The 19,485-nt window shown below is 44.1% G+C and overlaps 5 non-coding genes across 5 annotated transcripts; 1 reads left to right on the top strand and 4 right to left on the bottom strand.

Annotated features, from left to right (window-relative positions):
- Positions 1 to 1,582: 1,582 nt before the first annotated feature.
- Positions 1,583 to 1,653, top strand: trnag-gcc (transfer RNA glycine (anticodon GCC)). Its single transcript has one exon. It is a non-coding gene; the product is annotated as a tRNA-Gly (tRNA).
- A 7,106-nt stretch (positions 1,654 to 8,759) lies between these two features.
- On the bottom strand, positions 8,760 to 8,832 carry trnaf-gaa (transfer RNA phenylalanine (anticodon GAA)). Its single transcript has one exon. It is a non-coding gene; the product is annotated as a tRNA-Phe (tRNA).
- A 4,548-nt stretch (positions 8,833 to 13,380) lies between these two features.
- trnaf-gaa (transfer RNA phenylalanine (anticodon GAA)) lies at positions 13,381 to 13,453 on the bottom strand. The gene has a single exon. It is a non-coding gene; the product is annotated as a tRNA-Phe (tRNA).
- Positions 13,454 to 17,155: 3,702 nt separating this feature from the next.
- On the bottom strand, positions 17,156 to 17,228 carry trnaf-gaa (transfer RNA phenylalanine (anticodon GAA)). The gene has a single exon. It is a non-coding gene; the product is annotated as a tRNA-Phe (tRNA).
- Positions 17,229 to 18,246: 1,018 nt separating this feature from the next.
- Positions 18,247 to 18,319, bottom strand: trnak-cuu (transfer RNA lysine (anticodon CUU)). Its single transcript has one exon. It is a non-coding gene; the product is annotated as a tRNA-Lys (tRNA).
- Positions 18,320 to 19,485: the final 1,166 nt, after the last annotated feature.

Genomic DNA, 19,485 nt, shown 5'->3' with positions numbered 1-19,485 from the left:
ACCTCTTCTGTCCATTCAATCTCGTTTTATGTTCCGGTACCCAGCAAGATCGAGTTGTGCATTAACTACTTCCAGTCACCAATATTAGTCTCCCTTTACCAAATTGGTTTCGACTGTACGACTTGAATTATGAAGTAAGACGTTTCAGAATTAGTTGCTCTTAAACTACATTGCTTGGGAGGAGACTGAGAGATGTAGAGAAACAGCAGAACAGTGGAGTGAATGTCCACAGATCCCAGAAGGTAGCAGAACAGGTCGATAAGGTGGTTAAGAAGCCATCAAGTATAAACTCCTTTATTAGCCGAGGCATAGAATATAGGAGCAGGGAGGTTATGGTTGAAATGTATAAAACAATAGTTAGGCCACAGCAAGAATACTGCGTACAGGTGTGGTCACCACATTACAGGAAAGATGTGATTGCACGAGAAAGGGTACAAAGGAGATTTACGACAATGTTGCCAAACTGGAGAATTTTAGCTATGAGATTAGATTGGATAGGCTGGGGTTGTTTGCTTCGGAACTGAGGAGGCTGTTGGGAGATTTAATTGAGGTGTATACAATTATGACGAGCCGAGATAGAGTGAATAGTAAGGACCTATTTCCCTTAACAGAGAGGTCAATAATCAGGATACATGGATCTAAGGTAATTAGTGGAAGGATTAGAGGGGAGCGAAAGAATTTTTTTCCACCCAGAGGGTGATGGGTGTCGGAAAATCACTGCCTGAAAGGGTGGGAGAGGCGGAAACCCTCATCGCATTGAAAAATAAAAACTTCAATATGCACGTGAAGATCCGTAACCTACAAGATCAGGGACCAAACGCTGGAAAGGCGTTTGAGGCTCGGTACCGATTTTTCGGCCGGCACAGGCACGATGTGCAGAATGGCTTCCTTCTGTGGTGTAACTTTCGAGGATTCTATGATATGAATGCCGTCTGCCTCGGCATCGTGATAATATGCACACTCCCATAAGTATACTTTAATCAAATTGGTGCTTTGTTTCACTGTGAGAGCGAAGAGACATAAGTGTGTTGACATTGGCTGCTGCAACTGGGTTGCACCTTTACTTTTGCTACCGTCTCAGTACTTTTCATTACCTTCTCTCCTGGTGTTGCAGTTTCGTTCAGCCTTCGCCGTTCAGGAAGCCTGAGAAGTCTATCGGGGACACACAGAGAGGCAAGAGACAGAGACAGGGAAAGATAGAGGGATGCATGCAAGGAAAATAAAGAGTATAAATGTCAGGTTTTTCAATCTAGCAGAATTCAAGTTACAGATTGGGAGATATTGCTTCTCGGTCTTGAAATCTTGGAAGATAAGATTGCACGCCCAATTAAAAGCACCGGCCACGTTGAAGTATCTCTCATGATGGGTGAGAGGTAAATGTGGTCAATTAATTCCACTTAATGTATTTGAGCATTGAAGAGATCTTTAAACCGTAGCACTGCGAACAGAATTGAAACCTCGGCAGGAAAACCCCATTGCAGTTTTGAGACCACCGCTTGAACCAATCGTTCATCGGAGCTGTAAACGGCATGTTCGTTCAGACAGGATTCCATAGAGAAACATGCAGCTGTTGTATAAGCCAGCATTGGTGGTTCAGGGGTAGAATTCTCGCTTGCCACGCCGGAGACCCGGGTTCGATTCCCGGTCAATGCACGATCATTTTGCATTCTGCACCAAGGAGGAACTTCGGAAGAGGAGTCTGGTGTTTGGTCCTTCCATCCTGTTCCGCAACTGAATGAGATCATGGCTGAGTTGTGACCAAACTCTCTGTGCCCGCCTGAGCCCCAGATCTCGAAATACCTTTGGTGAGCAAAAATCTCTCAATCACGGGTTTGAAATTAACAATTGAGCTCGCGTCAACTGCCGTTTGTTGAAGAGACTTCCACAATTCTACCTCCCTTTGCTCGTGGACAGTTGTCCCAAATTCACTTCTGAAAGTCTGACTCCAATTTTTAGGCTATGCCCCCAAGTCCGAGACAGCCCAACGAGCGGAAATAGTTTCTATATAAATAACTCATCAGTTCCTCTTAATATCTTGATAATTTCGATCACATCAGCCCTTAATCTACTATATTGCAGGGAATACAACCATAGTTTGTGTAATCTCTCCTAGCAATTTAACGCTTCGTGTCCAGTTATCATTCTAGTAAATCTACACTGCACTCCCTCCAAGGACAATATATCCTTTCAAAGGAGCGGTGCCCAGAACTAAACACAGTACTCCAGGTGTGGTCCAACCAGAGCTTTGTGTAGCTCTAGAATAATGTCTATTCCCTTGTATTCTCGTCCTCTAAATATGTAGGCCACCATTCCATTAGCCTTTTTGATAATTTCCTGTACCTGCCCATGACATGTTAATGATCTATGTACATGGACACCTAAGTTCTTTTGGAACTCCGCAGTTTCGAATTTTTCACCTTTTGTAAGGTATTCTAACCTATTTTTGTGAGGTCCAAAGTGGATGACCTCACACTTGCCAAAATTGAAATCCATTCCCCACGGTTTTGGCCATTCATTTATTATATTAATGTATCTCTGGAATGTTATGCTTTTATCTACACTGCTCACAACGCTGCCCATTTTGGGGCCATCGGCAAACTTCGATATGTCGTTCTCTAACCCGTCATCTAATATCAATGAGACCGCCTGAACTGGGGGAAATTCACATTCAGCATCAATCTCTTCATCATCTTGAGACATTTTATTTACTTTACATGTGTTGCGTCTTGGGAACTCCATCACTCTGTCCTCTGGAGCTCAAACATGCTCTGCATGTAATTCAATCCTACCAACAGCAATACTGAGAAGATGTCAGAAGCCAATTGGTGTCATTTCACTCAAAGTCGTGGGACAGCAAGGCTCATCGGGGATTTGAACCCGGAACTTCTTGGATATTAATCAACAAAAGCCCCAAAGCGAGAATCATGCATCTGGATCAACCAAGCGCTGTTGCTTGCTTCGTGCAGCCAGTGTAAAGTTTCGCTGTCTCACAAAGCAGATCAGCCATCCTTTCAGAACTTTTCTATCCATCCAACCTCGTTTTCTATTCCGGTATGCAGTAATATCAAGTTGTACACTAACTATTTAGTGTCACCAATATTCGTTTCCCTTTAAGAAATTGGTTTCATCTGTCCGACTTGTATTATCAAGTAAGACGTTTCAGAATTGGTTGCTTTGAAACTACATTGCTTTGGAGGATACTGAGAGGTGTTGATGAAAAGAGGGATCTTGGAGTGCATGTCCACAGATCCCTGAAGGTAAGAGGACAGGTATTTAAGGTGGTTAAAAAGGCATACAAGATACTTTCCTTTATTAGCCGAGGCATAGAATGTAAGAGCAGAGAGGTTATGGTAGAAATTTATGAAACTACAGTTAGGCCACAGCAAGAATACTGCATACAGTTGTGGTCACCACATTGCAGGAAAGATGTGATTGCACTAGAGATGGTACAGAGGAGATTTACGACACTGTTGACAGAACATGAGAATTTTAGCTATGAGATTGGATTGGATAGGCTCGGGTTGTTTGCTTTGGAACTGAGGAGGCTGTTGGGAGATTTAATTGAGGTGTATATAATTAAGAAGGGCCTAGATAGAGTGGATAGTAAGAACCTATTTACCTTAGCACGGATGTCAATAATCAGGTTACATAGATCTAGGATAATTGGTAGAAGGATTAGAGGGGAGCGGTAGATTTTTTTTCCACCCAGCAGGTGGTGGGGGTCTGGAAATCACTGCCTGAAAGGGTGGGAGAGGCAGAAACCCTCATCGCATTGAAAAATAAAAACTTCAATATACACGTCAAGACCCGTAACCAACTGGATTAGGGACCAAACGCTGGAAATTGGGATGAGGCTTGGTACAGCTTTTTCGGCCGGCACTGGCACGATGTGCAGAATGGCTTCCTTCTATCGTCTAACTTTCTAGGATTCTATGTTATGATTGCCGTCTGTCTCGGCATCGTGATAACATACACTCTACCATAAGTATACTTCAATCAAATCGGTGCTTTGTTTCACTGTGAGAGCGAAGAGACTGAAGTGTGTAGACAATAGCTGCAGCAGCTGGGTTGCACCTTTACTTTTCCAACCGTCTCAGTGCCTTTTTTTACACTTCTCTGCTGGTGTAGCAGGTGAGATGAGCCTTCGCCGTTCAAGGAAGTCTGAGAAGTCTATCAGGGGTCACACAGAGAGACAAGAGACAGAGACAGGGAAAGATGGAGAGATGCATGCAAATAAAATAAAGAGTATAAATGTCAGGTTTTGCAAACTAGCAGAATTTAAGTTAGAGATTTGGAAAGATTCCTTCTCGGGTCTTGAAATCTTAGAAGAGAAGACTGGACGACCGTTTAAAAGCACCGGCCACTTTTGAAGTGTCTCTCATGCTGAGAGAGAGGTAAACGCGGTCAATCAATTCCATTTAATGTATTTGAGCATTGAAGAGATCTTTAAGCCGAAGCACTGCGAGCCGAATTCAAACCGAGGCAGGGAAACCCCATTGGAGTTTTGAGACAACAGCTTTGACCACTCGGCCATCGCAGCTGCAAAACGGCATGTTCGTTCAGACAGGATTCCATTTAGAAACATGCAAGCACTACACAAGCCAGCATTGGTGCTTCAGGGGTAGAATTCTTGACTACCACGCGGGACAGCCGGGTTCGATTCCCAGCCAATGCACGATCATTTTGCATTCGGCACCAAGGAGGAACTTCGGAACAGGAGTTTGGTGTTTGGTCCTTCCAGCCTGTTCCGCAACTCAATGAGATCATGGCTGAGTTGTGACCGAACTCCCTGAACCCGCCTTAGTCCCATATCTCTAAATACCTTTGGTTAACAAAAATCTCTCAATCACGAGTTTGAAATTAACAATTTAGCTCGCATCAACTGCCGTTTGTGGAAGAGACTTCTACCTCCCTTTGCTTGTCGAAGTGTGTCATAACTTCACTCCTGAAAGTCCTGACTCTAATGTTTTGGCAATGCCCCCAAGTCCTCGAGACCTCAACCAGCGGAAATAGTTTCTTTGCAACTACCCCATCAGTTCCTCTTAATACCTTGATAATTTCGATCACATCAGCCTTTAATCGACTAAATTGCAGGGAATAGAACCATAGTTTGTGTAATCTCTCCTAGCAATTTAACGCTTAGAGTCCAGGTATCATTCTGGTAAATCTACACTGCACTCCGTCCAAGGACAGTATATCCTTCCTAAGGTTCGGTGTCCAGAACTGAACAGAGTACTCCAGGTTTGGTCCAACCAGAGCTTTGTGTAGCTCTAGAATAACGTCTATTCCCTTTTATTCTAGTCCTCTAAATATATAGGCCACCATTCCATTAGCCTTTTTGATTATTTCCTGTACCTGTCCTTGACATGTTATTGATCTATGTACATGGAAACTTAAGTTCCTTTGGAACTCCACAGTTTCGAATTTTTCACCTTTTGTAAAGTATTCTGATCTATCTTTGTGAAGTCCAAAGTGGATGACCTCACACTTGCCAAAATTGAAATCCATTTGCCACGGTTTTGGCCATTCATTTATTATATTAATGTTTCTCTGGAATGTTATGCGTTCATCTACACTGCTTACAACGCTCCCCATTTTGGGGCCATCGGCAAACTTCGATATGTCGTTCTTTATCCCGTCATCTAATATCAATGAGACCGCCTGACCTGGGGGAAATTCACATTCAGCATCAATCTCTTCATCATCTTGAGACATTTTATTTACTTTACATGTGTTGCGCCCTGAGAACTTCAGCACTCTGTCCTCTGGTGCTCAGACATGCTCTGCATGTAATTCAATCCTACCAACAGCAATACTGAAAAGATGTCAGAAGCCAATTGCTGTCTTTTCACTCAAATTAGTGGGACATCAAGGCTCATCGGGCATTTGAACGTTGAACTTTCGGATATTAATCAACTGAAGCCCCTCAGCGAGAATCATGCATCTGGATCAACCAAGAGCTGTTACTTGCTTCGTGCAGCCAGTGTAAAGTTTCGCTGTCTTCCAAAGCTGGGGGTGCGACTGCACACCGACCTCTACCACCTAGAAGGACAAGAGCAGCAGGCACATGGGAACAACACCACCTGCACGTTCCCCTCCAAGTCACACACCATCCCGACTTGGAAATATACCGCCGTTCCTTCATCATCGCTGGGTCAAAATCCTGGAACTCCCTTCCGAACAGCACAGTGGGAGAACCGTCACCACACAGACTGCAGCGGTTCAAGAAGGCGGCTCACCACCACCTTCTCAAGGGCAATTAGGGATGGGCAATAAATGCCGGCCTCGCCAGCGGCGCCCACATCCCATGAACGAATATAAATAAAACTCCGCCATGCTCTATGCCAGTGTGATCCGATAGAAATTGCTGACAAGCTGCAGGTGTGGCTTTGGCGATACCCTTTGAGCCACATGAAGGGATTGAAGTAGAAAACATTTTACACACACACAATATACAGTGAGATGTACTTCATATGTTTATACCTCATAACACACATCTCCCACCATTCAGTACCCGAGGAAGTAAATACCTCACAACGATCAAAACACTCGCACACTCTGCTTTCCATCTTACAATTTTATCAACAACACAAGAAAGGGTTAAAGTTCACATGCATACGTCATGCAAATTTTAGTGTTGAGATCACAGGCACAAAGTCTGTGCCCATTACTCATGTTTTTATTTAATAATCGCAATTGCAGTTAACGACTTCTGGATTCCCATTTAGCCAGATGAGGCTATTGTCTATGGTATTGGCCAATACTGGTCAATGCCACAGTGGATTGATTCCACGGGCCGTGTTCTGCTGACCCCCAACAATACACATTCTAACAACAAATAAAAACAAACCTGCCGGGGACGGATGTCGGGTTGGTTTTCTGGAAGGAACAAATCAACTGAGCAGAAAAATCACCTCCAGCCGAGGGCACAAAAATAGTTTTGTAATTGTAAAGGACTGAACGTCAGAAGTGCGATTCAAACCCACACCTCCAAAGGGAAACTACTACCTGAACGCAGTGCCTTAAACCATTCAGTCATCCTGACTCCAAAAGCTTTAGTTTAATGACCCTGATTTTCTCAGGAGGGCCTGATTACCGTTTCACTCTCTCTGGTTCTTGGTAAATCCTGCTGGAAGACCAAGTGACCAGAATGCAATCTCCCCGGATTTTCCTGTGCCCGTGCTCCTGTGTATGTGGAGGTTTGGTCGGGCCGTGGTATTCATTTTCCCAGGGAGAGGCAGCAAAACTCGGTCTGAGACTGCATTCGCTGCTTTCCGTCGGCAGCCGGTGATTGGAGAGAGCAGGGCCGGACAATGTTGCTGTTGTCACGGCCTCACTCACTCGGGGAGCTGGGGAACAGCGGAAAACTGATGAGATTGTTGCTGCGTAAAAAATGCGGCTTCGAGCTGTTGGTATTAACGGAGGCAGCGATGCAGGATCCTTTAATGATCTTTCAAAAATAAACTGAAACCTGTCGGAATATGAAAACAATTTTACTTTAACAGTGATTCCTCCTTTTGAACCTTGTCTGTAAAGAAATATACCGATTTCCTTCAAGCCAATCTCGGTTTTTTGGATATTGTTCAGATGCCTGTTATCGACCGCAGATCAAATGGTGGAATACCAGCCACGCTCAGCTGGCAATGTTTACGGTACATTTTCTTGCTGATAAGAGACACATTCGAAACTTGGAAATGTGAGGCAATGAATGTTAAGGTAAAAGTTACCCAGTCGTCACCACTTTTTCAGTTAAATAGCCGAAAGCACTATCCATTTGCGCCACAGAGAGATCACATTGTAGATCCTGAATCGGTAATTCACCGAGCTAAAGCTTCAGCTTGCAGCGATCAATATGACAGCTGTCTTACTATCAGTTTACTTTTCCATCATAAAGGGTATGCAGCTTGTGCTGTCTTATTTCTGAAAATCAAACTCCCCTTGCCCCGAAATGCCTGTATGTTGGAAGACTCAGTCCCCCAGTAGTAGAGAGGATTGATTTTTCCAGCTGTGATTCACCATTCTCGATTTCCGTAATATTCAAATTTGCAGAAAATGAGAGGAGTTGAAATGAGCAGGTCCAACGAGCAGGTCTGTGACACTACAGGGTGTCTACAAAGTGGTCTCTTCCACTTACAGTGAAGCGGGCGGCGGTTTTCACTGTTAAACCATTAAATGTGACATTAAGAAAAAATGTAACCGAGAAAGACTTGATTTCAGCGCGGTGACACTGGGTCAGAGTAAATTTCAGTTAATGCGATTGCCGAGTGGCGAGAGGGTGGATTTAGAACTCGTGTCCGGCTGCACTACGAGTTGTCCAGATCTGCTTGTAGCGATATTCCCTTCAATTCATCACTGACAGGGACAGTTTGATTCTAAGTTCCTTTTCTCTGGTGCCTGGTGAGATTTCAAAAATAAAGGTGACCGGTGCTTACCCCAAACTCGTCACTTCCACGCTGACAGATACAACGCGGCTCCAATCTGGTTAATTGAGATGAAAACCGAGAGCGATTTCACGGTCGAATGCAAAGGCGAACAAAACTCATTCAAAGAAAGTGCAGGTCACTGAGGTGCCTTGAAATTCCTGATTGTTTGCACGAAACTTCTTCCCAAAGCGTTTGAGATTCAGGTTGAGCGATTTGGGGACTTCTCCCTCTCTGCGAAAATTTCATCCTTGATGTCTCTCTATTCCATCCCCAATCCGTCAGTGGCGGGTATTAAATTTCACTGAAAAGCAAGGAAGAAAAAACGAAACCAAAAACTGCCGAAACTCGGGATTGAACCAAGGACCTTTAGATCTTCAGTCTAACGCTCTCCCAACTGAGCTATTTCAGCGCCATAGCAAAATTTTACTTTATGTCATTGTCTTGGAAGAAAACATAACCCCAGGCGGAATTGCCCCTCCTGTTCATTCCGCAATTCATATAAAAACATCGCACTCATATATACACACCCACAGTTCATGTATAAACATCACACTCATATAGATACACCCATATTTCATACTTAGACATCACGCTCATATATACACGCCCATAGTTCATATATAAACATCACACTCATATATACACACCCACAGTTCATATATAAACACCGCACTCATATATACACTCCCACAGTTCATATATAAATATCACACTCATATATACACACCCACAGTTCATATATAAACATCACACTCATATATACACACCCACAGTTCATATATAAACATCACACTCATATATACACTCCCACAGTTCATATATAAACATCACACTCATATATACACACCCACAGTTCATATATAAACACCGCACTCATATATACACACCCACAGTTCATATATAAACACCGCACTCATATATACACACCCACAGTTCATATACAAACACCGCACTCATATATACACACCCACAGTTCATACATAAACATCACACGCATATATACACACCGACAGTTAATACATAAACATCACACTAATCCAATCAAACCCATACTTCATATAAAAACATCACAATTATACATACAAACCCAGAGTTGATATATAAACATCGCTGTCATATAGAAACTCATACAGTTTATAAAACAACAGCGCACTCACAAATCCACACCCAGTTTATAGGAGGAAGATCGGTACCGACCGTCGGTGGAGCTTTCGGAGTTGGAAAGGCGGAAGCAACAGCGACCGAACAAACTCTGGATCTCATCCTTAACACAGACCGGTAGATCCACCTGTGAAATTACACCGCACTTGGGTATCAGGGAGGGTAATGGGTTCTGAGAAGGGTTCAGAGCTTCTAATGGCTACTTAGTGGCGATGCACTGGCGGCAAGGGGATCTCACAGAGAAAAAAGGAACTTTCAGAGGGCATCTTAGAGTGTAAGGGGATCACAGAGAGGGGACGGGACAGTCAGAGGGCATCAGAGAGTGTAACGGGGCTCGGAGAAGGGAAGGGAAAATCAGAAGGTATCAGAGAATATATTGAGGACTCAGAGAGGGGAAGGACTGCCAGAGGGTATCAGAGAGATTAAGGACTCTGAGGGAGTATCAGTGGGTGAAGGGCACCCAGCGGGTATCAGAGAGTGTAAAGGGCGCTGACAAGGTTGAAAGAGGACAATGGAATCTCTAAGGGTATCAGAGAAGATAAGGAGCTCAGGGAGAATCAAAGAGGGTAAGGTGGGCTCAGGAGGTATGAGAGAGGCGAATGGATCCAGAGTTGGCATCTTCTAAATATTACACTTTCTCAGCATCAACATTTTTAATAACAGCAAAAATGAAGCCGATTGAAACGGTATCTGCCGTGTCCCATGTGGAGGGAATGAGAAGATAGTATCGGGCGGGACTGGATATTTGGCAACGCTCACGGTTTCCTTTCACACAGCCCAGTGTTTTTTTTTAAATAACTGGATTTCATGAACTGGAGAGAATAGATTGCACTTTGAACCTTTCATCACCCACTGTGAAAAATAGAAAACAAAACGTCCAATCTGTGGTTTAAACCCACAGACCCTGAGATTAGGAATTTCGTGCTTTACCGACTGAGCTAGCCGGGCCAGCGGCAGGGCTCCTTCTCATACTATTATTGCAGAGAGGCAGGTGGTGACGTTGCTGTAGGGGTTCAGTTTGTCCGACAATCCCAAGGTGGCTGAATCTGAACACCCGCTTTTCATTCTAGAGTCAGTCTGATGCCTTTTACCAGTCGCCCAGCCCCGCGTTGAGCAGGAGAGGAAATTCATTACAGGAGAAGACCATTCAGCCCCTCGAACCTGCTGTCTCATTCAATTAGATCATGAAGTGACCAATAATTCATCAATGTTTCCCCGCCTTGGACTCATATCCCTTGGTAACCGAACCGGAAAAAGATCTATCAATATCAGATTTGAAAATTTGAATTGAGCCTCAATCCACATCCTTTGGGATGAGAGACTTCCAGCTTTCGGCCGAATTTTGTTTGCTAAAGTGATTCCTGATTTCTTGCATGATTAGTCCAGCTCCAATTTCATTTTGGATTCGGCCAACAGAGAGAGAGAAAAAGGCCGTCTTCACCGGAGATTGATCCTTTAGCGATCTCTCACAAATCAACTGAAACCAGTCGGAATGTGAATACCATTTCACTTTTCCAAAATAAAGGGAGTGACATTCATTGTGGAAACAGTCTGATGTCGCTCACTGCAGAAATATCCATGTCAGTGTGAAGGAGCTCGCTTGCAACCTTCGAACCTTCTCTGTCAAGAAGTATTCCGACTTCGTTCAAGCCAACCTCGTTTTTTTGGATATTTTTCATATGCCTGTTATCCAACCGCAGAATAAATGGTGGAAAATCAGACGCACTCAGCTGGCAATGCTTGAGGTACATTTTCTGGCAGACAAGACACACATTCGAACCCAAGAATTTGCGAGACAATGAATGTTAAGGTAAAAGGTTGCCTTCGTGTCCTCTAACGACCAACTTTTCAGTTCGCAGCGAAACGCGCTAACCAATTGCGCCACAGAAACAGAACTTGCAAATGTTCAAGGACTAATTCATCGAGCTGAAGCTTCAGGTTGCCGCACTCAATGTAACAGCTTTCTTCCAATCAGTTTACTTTTCCAAAATAAAATGTGTGCAGCGTGCAGGAGTCAAAATCTGTGCTGTATTATTTCTGAAAATTAAACTCACCTTGCCATTAAACACCTGTATGTTGAAAGACTCAGTCCGCTCGTGGAAGAGAGGATTGATTTTTGAGCTGTGATTCGCCATTCTCTGTTCCAGTAATATTCAGGTTTGCGGAAAATGAGATGAGATGAAATGAGCAGGACAAACCAGCAGGTCTGTGACACTACACGGTGTCTACAAAGTTGTCTCTTGCACTTACAGTGAAGTGGACGACAATTTTCACTCTTAAACCAGTAATTATTATGTTAAGAAAAAATCTGGCCGAGAAAGACTCGATTTCAGCGCGGTGACACGGGCCAGAGTAAAGTTCAGTTCATGCGATTGCCGAGTGGCGAGAGGGTGGATTTGTAACTCATGTGCGGCTGCGCTGCGCATTGTCCAGATCTGTTTGGAGCGATATTCCCTTCAATTCATCACTCAAAGGGACAGTTTGATTCTAAGGTTCTTTTTCCCGGTGCTTGGTGAGATTTCAGAAATAAACGCGACCCGTGCTTAACCCAAACTCGTCACGAACACATTGACCGAAACAAGGCGGCCACACTCTCCACTTCAGTGAGATGAAAGCCGACAGCGATTTCTCGTCGATTCCAATGGCGAAAAAAAGTCATTCAATGAAAGTGCAGGTCATTGAGGTGCCTTTAAATTCCTGATTGTTTACACAGAACTTCTTCCCAAAGCGTTTGCGATACACGTGGGGCGATTTGGGGACTTCTTCTCCCTCTTTGCAAAAGTTTCATCCGCAGCACAAGATCAAATGTCGAGGGCAAAATGAAACGATTTGCTGAAATTTGAGAACCAGAGAACCAGAATTTAGAGCAAGGTTCTGTTTATTGAGAAAAAGCAGATGAAACATTCATTCCGGAACGATACAGAATCCTATCAGCTCTAAAGGCAACGGTTACCCCGTGTTTTGAACACGCAGCCTTCTGGTGACGCAGGAAGTAATGCAGATGATAGCAGGAAATTGAAAAGTGGGAATTGATAGATTAAGTGTGTGGACAAAACTGTGGCAAATAATGTTCAATGTGGGGGAGACCGAGGTCATACACTTTAAATCTAAGAAAGATAAATCAGAGTATTTTCTAAATGGTGAGAAACTCGGTGCTGTGGAGGAGCAGAGAGATTTAGGGGTCCAAGTACAGAAATCGCTGCAGGTACAAAAATTAATTAAACAGCCTAATGTGCCGTTGGTACGGCCGGTTAACTCGTTTGCAAAGAGTATACTGTAACATAATGATCACGGACTCGATTCTTGTAATTTACTTTATTTATTTCGCGTTTTTGTAACTTTTGAAATCGAAGCTTTAAAAAGAAAATCAACAGAAAAATTCACGGGGACCGTTTTTGAATTACATCCGTTGTAACTTTGCCCCTGGGCAGGATAAACACGTCTTTCTTTTGATTTGTCTTTCTCCAATTTGCAGATAAACGTTTAACTCGCGGCCTGTTCCCATTAATGATCATCAGCAGCAACAGACAGACAGAGCGGGTCTGACCGCCCCGAGATGTGGAAAATGGAACAGTTTCGGACAAATCAAATAGTCACCTGGCACCGAGAGAGACAAAACCAAGAGAAAAAGGCAGAAGGTAACAGTGAAATAACAGCCAAATACAAACGATATAAATAATTCCCATCCTTGATGTATCTCTATTCAATCCCCAATTCTTCAGTGGCGGTAATTAAATTTCACTGCAAATAAATCCGAGAATCGAAGAAAGGAAGAAGAAAGCAAACAAACAAAAACTGCCGAAACTCGGGATTGAACCAAGGACCTTCAGATCTTCAGTCTAACGCTCTCCCAACTGAGCTATTTCGGCTGTATACCCAACGATTACTTTGTGTTATTGTCGTGGAAGAAAATATAACCCCAGGAGGAATTGCCCCTCCTGTTCATTCCAAAATTCATATATAAACATCGTACTCGTAGAGATACACCCACAGTTCATATATAAACATCGTTGTCATACGTAAACTACCAAAGTTTATAAATCAACAGCGCACTCATACATCCACACCCAGTTTGTGGGAGGAAGATCGGTACCGACCGCCGATGGAGCTCTCAGAGGCGGAAACAGCAGCGACCGATCAAACTCTTGATCTCATCTTTAACACAGACCGGTAGATCCACCTGTGAAGTTACACCGCACTTTGATAGCAGGGACGGTAATTGCTTCTGAGAAGGCCTCAGGGCGTCTCATCGCTTCTTAGTGGCGATCCATTGTGGCAAGGGCATCTCAGAGAGGGGAAGGTACTATCAGAGGGCATCAGAGAGTGTAAGGGAGCTCAAAGAGGAGAGCGGGAAGTCAGATGGCATCAGAGAGTGTATTAAGATCTGAGAGAGGGGAAGGACTGCCGAGTAAGGGAGAGTGTAAGGCGGCTCAGGGCGCATCTGTGTAAGGGGCAATCAATAGGTATCAGAGCAGGTGAATGGCGCTGACAAGGTTCAAAGTGAATCATGGACTCTCTGAGGGTATCGGAGAAGGTAAGAGACAGAGCGTATCAGCGATGATAAGGAGCACAGGGAGAATCAAATGGGGTAAGGGGGGATCAGGAGGTATCAGAGAGGCGAATTGTTCCAGCGTTGGCATCTCCTAAATATTACATTTTCTGACCTTCAACATTTTTAATAACAACAAAAAGTGAATCCGATTGAACCGATAACATGTCCGTGTCCCATGTGGAGGGAACGAGGAGGTCGAATCGGGAGGGAGTGGATATTTGGCAACGCTCACGGTTTCCTTTCACGCAGCTCAGTGTTGTGTCTGGTTCGAATCTGGAGACAAGAGGTTGCACTTTGAAACTTTTACCACACAGTGTGAAAAGTAGAACACAAATCGCCCAACGTGGGGCTCGAACCAACGACCCTGAGATTAAGAGTCTCATGCTCTCCCGACTGCGCTTGCCGTGCCGACTGCCGAAATTCTTCCCATCCTATTATTGCAGAGAGACAGCTGTTGGCTTTGCTGCAGGAGTTCAGTTCGTTCCACAATCTCAGGGTATCTGCTTCTGAACACCCGTTTTTTCATTCTGGAGCTCGTCTGATGTCTTTTACCATTCGTCCAGCCCCGCGCTGAGCAGTATCGGAACATCGGGACAAGAGAAGGCCATTCAGCCCCTCGAACCTGCTGCCCCATTCAATTCGATCATGAGTTGATCTGCAATTCATCTCTGTTTCTCCGCCTTGGACTCATATTCCTTGGTACCCGAATCGAAAAACGATGTCTCAATATCAGATTTCAAATTATGAATTGAGCCACAATCATCATCCTTTGGGATGAGAGAGTTCCAGCCTTCGGCCGTATTTTGTTTGCAAAAGTGATTCCTGATTTCTTGCCTGATTAGTCCAGCTCCAATTTCATTTTGGATTCGGCCAACAAAGAGAGAGAAAAAGGCCGTCTTAACCGGAGATTGTCCTTTTACTATCTCTCACAAATCAACTGAAACCAGTCGGAATGTGAATACCATTTCACTTTTCCAAAATAAAGGGAGTGACATTCATTGTGGAAACAGTCTGATGTCGCTCACTGTAGAAATATCCATGTCAGTGTGATTCAGTCTGAAGGAGCTCGCCTGCAACCTTCGAACCTTCTCTGTCAAGAAGTGTTCCGACTTCGTTCAAGCCAATCTCGGATTTTTTGGATTTTTTCAGATGCCTTTTATCCAACCGCAGAATAAATGGTGGAAAATCAGACGCACTCAGCTGGCAATGTTTGCGGTACATTTTCTGGCAGACAAGACACACATTCGAACCCAAGAAATGCGAGACAATGAATGTTAAGGTAAAAGGTTGCTTTAGCGTCCTCTTGTGGGTTCGAACCACTAACTTTTCAGTTGGCAGCCGAACGCGCAAACAAATTGCGCCACAGAAACAGAACTTGCAAATGTTCAAGGACCAATTCATCGAGCTGAAGCTTCAGGTTGCCGCGCTCAATGTAACAGCTTTCTTCCAATCAGTTTACTTTTCCAAAATAAAATGTGTGCAGCTTGCACGAGTCAAAATCTGTGCTGTATTATTTCTGAAAATTAAGCTCACCTTGCCATTAAACACCTGTATGTTGAAAGACTCAGTCCGCTCGTGGAAGAGAGGATTGATTTTTGAGCTGATTTTCGCCATTCTCTGTTCCAGTAATATTCAGGTTTGCTGAAAATGAGGTAAGATGAAATGAGCAGGACAAACCAGCAGATCTGTGACACTACACGGTGTCTACAAAGTTGTCTCTTGCCCTTACAGTTCAGCAGCCGACAATCTTCACTCTTGAACCAGTAATTATTATGTTAACAAAAAATGTGGCCGAGAAAGACTCGATTTCAGCGCGGTGACACGGGCCAGAGTAAAGTTCAGTTAATGCGATTGCCGAGTGGTGAGAGGGTGGATTTGTAACTCCTGTGCGGCTGCGCTGCGCATTGTCCAGATCTGCTTGGAGCGATATTCCCTTCAATTCATCACTTACAGGGACAGTTTGATTCTAAGTTTCTTTTCCCCGGTGCTTGGTGAGATTTCAGAAATAAACGCGACCCGTGCTTAACCCAAACTCGTCACTAACACGTTGACCGATACAAGGCGGCCACACTCTCCACTTCCGTGAGATGAAAGCCGACAGCGATTTCTCGTCGATTCCAATGGCGAAAAAAACTCATTCAATGAAAGTGCAGGTCATTGAGGTGCCTTTAAATTCCTGATTGTTGACACAGAACTTCTTCCCAAAGCGTTTGAGATACACGTGGGGCGATTTGGGGACTTCTTCTCCCTCTTTGCAAAAGTTTCATCCGCAGCACAAGATCAAAAGTCGAGGGCAAAATGAAACGATTTGCTGAAATTTGAGAACCAGAGAACCAGAATTTAGAGCAAGGTTCTGTTTATTGAGAAAAAGCAGATGAAACATTCATTCCGGAACGATACAGAATCCGATCATCTCTAAAGGCAACGGTTACCCCGTGTTTTGAACACGCAGCCTTCTGGTGACGCAGGAAGAAACGGAGATGGTAGCAGGAAATTGAAAAGTGGGAATTGACAGATTAAGTGTGTGGACAAAACTGTGGCAAATAGTGTTCAATGTGGGGGAGACCGAGGTCATACACTTTAAATCTAAGAAAGATAAATCAGAGTATTTTCTAAATGGTGAGAAACTCGGTGCTGTGGAGGACAAATCAAAAGAAAAACACGTCTTTCTTTTGATTTGTCTTTCTCCAATTTGCAGATAAACGTTTAACTCGCGGCCTGTTCCCATTAATGATCATCAGCGGCAACAGACAGACAGAGCGGGTCTGACCGCCCCGAGATGTGGAAAATGGAACAGTTTCGGACAAATCAAATAGTCACCTGGCACCGAGAGAGACAAAACCAAGAGAAAAAGGCAGAAGGTAACAGTGAAATAACAGCCAAATACAAACGTTATTAATAATTCCCATCCTTGATTTCTCTCCATTCAATCCCCAATCCTTCAGTGGCGGGAATTAAATTTCACTGCAAATGAATCCGAGAATCGAAGCAAGGAAGAAGAAAGTCAACAAACAAAAACTGCCGAAACTCGGGATTGAACCAAGGACCTTCAGATTTTCAGTCTAACGCTCTCCCAACTGAGCTATTTCGGCTCTGTACCCAACGGTTACTTTGTGTTATTGTCGTGGAAGAAAATATAAGCCCAGGAGGAATTGCCCCTCCTGTTCATTCCACAATTCATATATAAACACCGTACTCGTAGAGATACACCCACAGTTCATATATAAACATCGTTGTCATACGTAAACTACCAAAGTTTATAAATCAACAGCGCACTCATACATCCACACCCAGTTTGTGGGAGGAAGATCGGTACCGACCGCCGACAGAGCTCTCAGAGGCGGAAGCAGCAGCGACCGATCAAACTCTTGATCTCCTCCTTAACACAGACCGGTAGATCTCCCTGTGAAGTTACACCGCACTTTGATAGCAGGGACGGTAATTGCTTCTGAGAAGGCCTCAGGGCGTCGAATCGCTTCTTAGTGGCGATCCATTGTGGCAAGGGCATCTCAGAGAGGGGAAGGTACTATCAGAGGGCATCAGAGAGTGTAAGGGGGCTCAAAGAGGAGAGCGGTCAGTCAGATGGCATCAGAGAGTGTTTTAAGATCTGAGAGAGGGGAAGGACTGCCGAGTAAGGGAGAGTGTAAGGCGGCTCAGGGCGCATCTGTGTAAGGGGCAATCAATAGGTATCAGAGCAGGTGAATGGCGCTGACAAGGTTCAAAGTGAATCATGGACTCTCTGAGGGTATCGGAGAAGGTAAGAGACAGAGCGTATCAGCGATGATAAGGAGCACAGGGAGAATCAAATGGGGTAAGGGGGGATCAGGAGGTATCAGAGAGGCGAATTGTTCCAGCGTTGGCATCTCCTAAATATTACATTTTCTGACCTTCAACATTTTTAATAACAACAAAAAGTGAATCCAATTGAACCGATAACCTGTCCGTGTCCCATGTGGTGGGAACGAGAAGGGAGAATCGATAGGGAGTGGATATTTGGCAACGCTCACGGTTTCCTTTCACACAGCTCAGGGTTGTGCCTGTTTCGAATCTGGAGACAACAGGTTGCACTTTAAAAATTTTATCACCGAGTGTGAAAAGTAGAACACAAATCGCCCAACGTGGGGCTCGAAACCACGACCCTGAGATTAAGAGTCTCATGCTCTACCGACTGAGCTAGCCGGGCCGACTGCTGAAATTCTTCCCATCTTATCATTGCAGAGAGACAACTGTTGGCTTTGCTGCAGGAGTTCAGTTCGTTCCACAATCTCAGGGTATCGACTTCTGAACACCCGTTTTTTCATTCTGGAGTTAGTCTGATGTCTTTTACCATTCGTCCAGCTCCGCGCTGAGCAGTATCGGAACATCGGGACAAGAGAAGGCCATTCAGCCCCTCGAACCTGCTGCCCCATTCAATTGGATCATGAGTTGATCTGCAATTCATCTCTGTTTCTCCGTCTTGGACTCATATTCCTTGGTACCCGAATCGAAAAATGATCTGTCAATATCAGACTTCAAGTTATGAATTGAACCACAATCCACATCCTTTGGGATGAGAGAGTTCCAGCTTTCGGCCGTATTTTGTTTGCGAAAGTGATTCCTGATTTCTTGCATGATTCGTCCAGCTCCAATTTCATTTTGGATTCGGCCAACAGAGAGAGAGTAAAAGGCCGTCTTCACCGGAGATTGATCCTTTAGCGATCTCTCACAAATCAACTGAAACCAGTTGGAATGTGAATACCATTTCACTTTTCCAAAATAAAGGGAGTGACATTCATTGTGGAAACAGTCTGATGTCGCTCACTGCAGAAATATCCATGTCAGTGTGAAGGAGCTCGCTTGCAACCTTCGAACCTTCTCTGTCAAGTAGTATTCCGACTTCGTTCAAGCCAACCTCGTTTTTTTGGATATTTTTCATATGCCTGTTATCCAACCGCAGAATAAATGGTGGAAAATCAGACGCACTCAGCTGGCAATGCTTGCGGTACATTTTCTGGCAGACAAGACACACATTCGAACCCAAGAATTTGCGAGACAATGAATGTTAAGGTAAAAGGTTGCCTTCGTGTCCTCTAACGACCAACTTTTCAGTTCGCAGCGAAACGCGCTAACCAATTGCGCCACAGAAACAGAACCTCCAAATGTTCAAGGACTAATTCATCGAGCTGACGCTTCAGGTTGCCGCACTCAATGTAACAGCTTTCTTCCAATCAGTTTACTTTTCCAAAATAAAATGTGTGCAGCTTGCACGAGTCAAAATCTGTTCTGTATTATTTCTGAAAATTAAACTCACCTTGCCATTAAACACCTGTATGTTGAAAGACTCAGTCCGCTCGTGGAAGAGAGGATTGA

The sequence above is a fragment of the Heptranchias perlo genome, chromosome 20 (genome assembly GCF_035084215.1).
Source record: "Heptranchias perlo isolate sHepPer1 chromosome 20, sHepPer1.hap1, whole genome shotgun sequence".
NCBI lineage: Eukaryota > Metazoa > Chordata > Chondrichthyes > Hexanchiformes > Hexanchidae > Heptranchias > Heptranchias perlo.
This window is presented reverse-complemented; position numbering and strand designations above follow the sequence as displayed.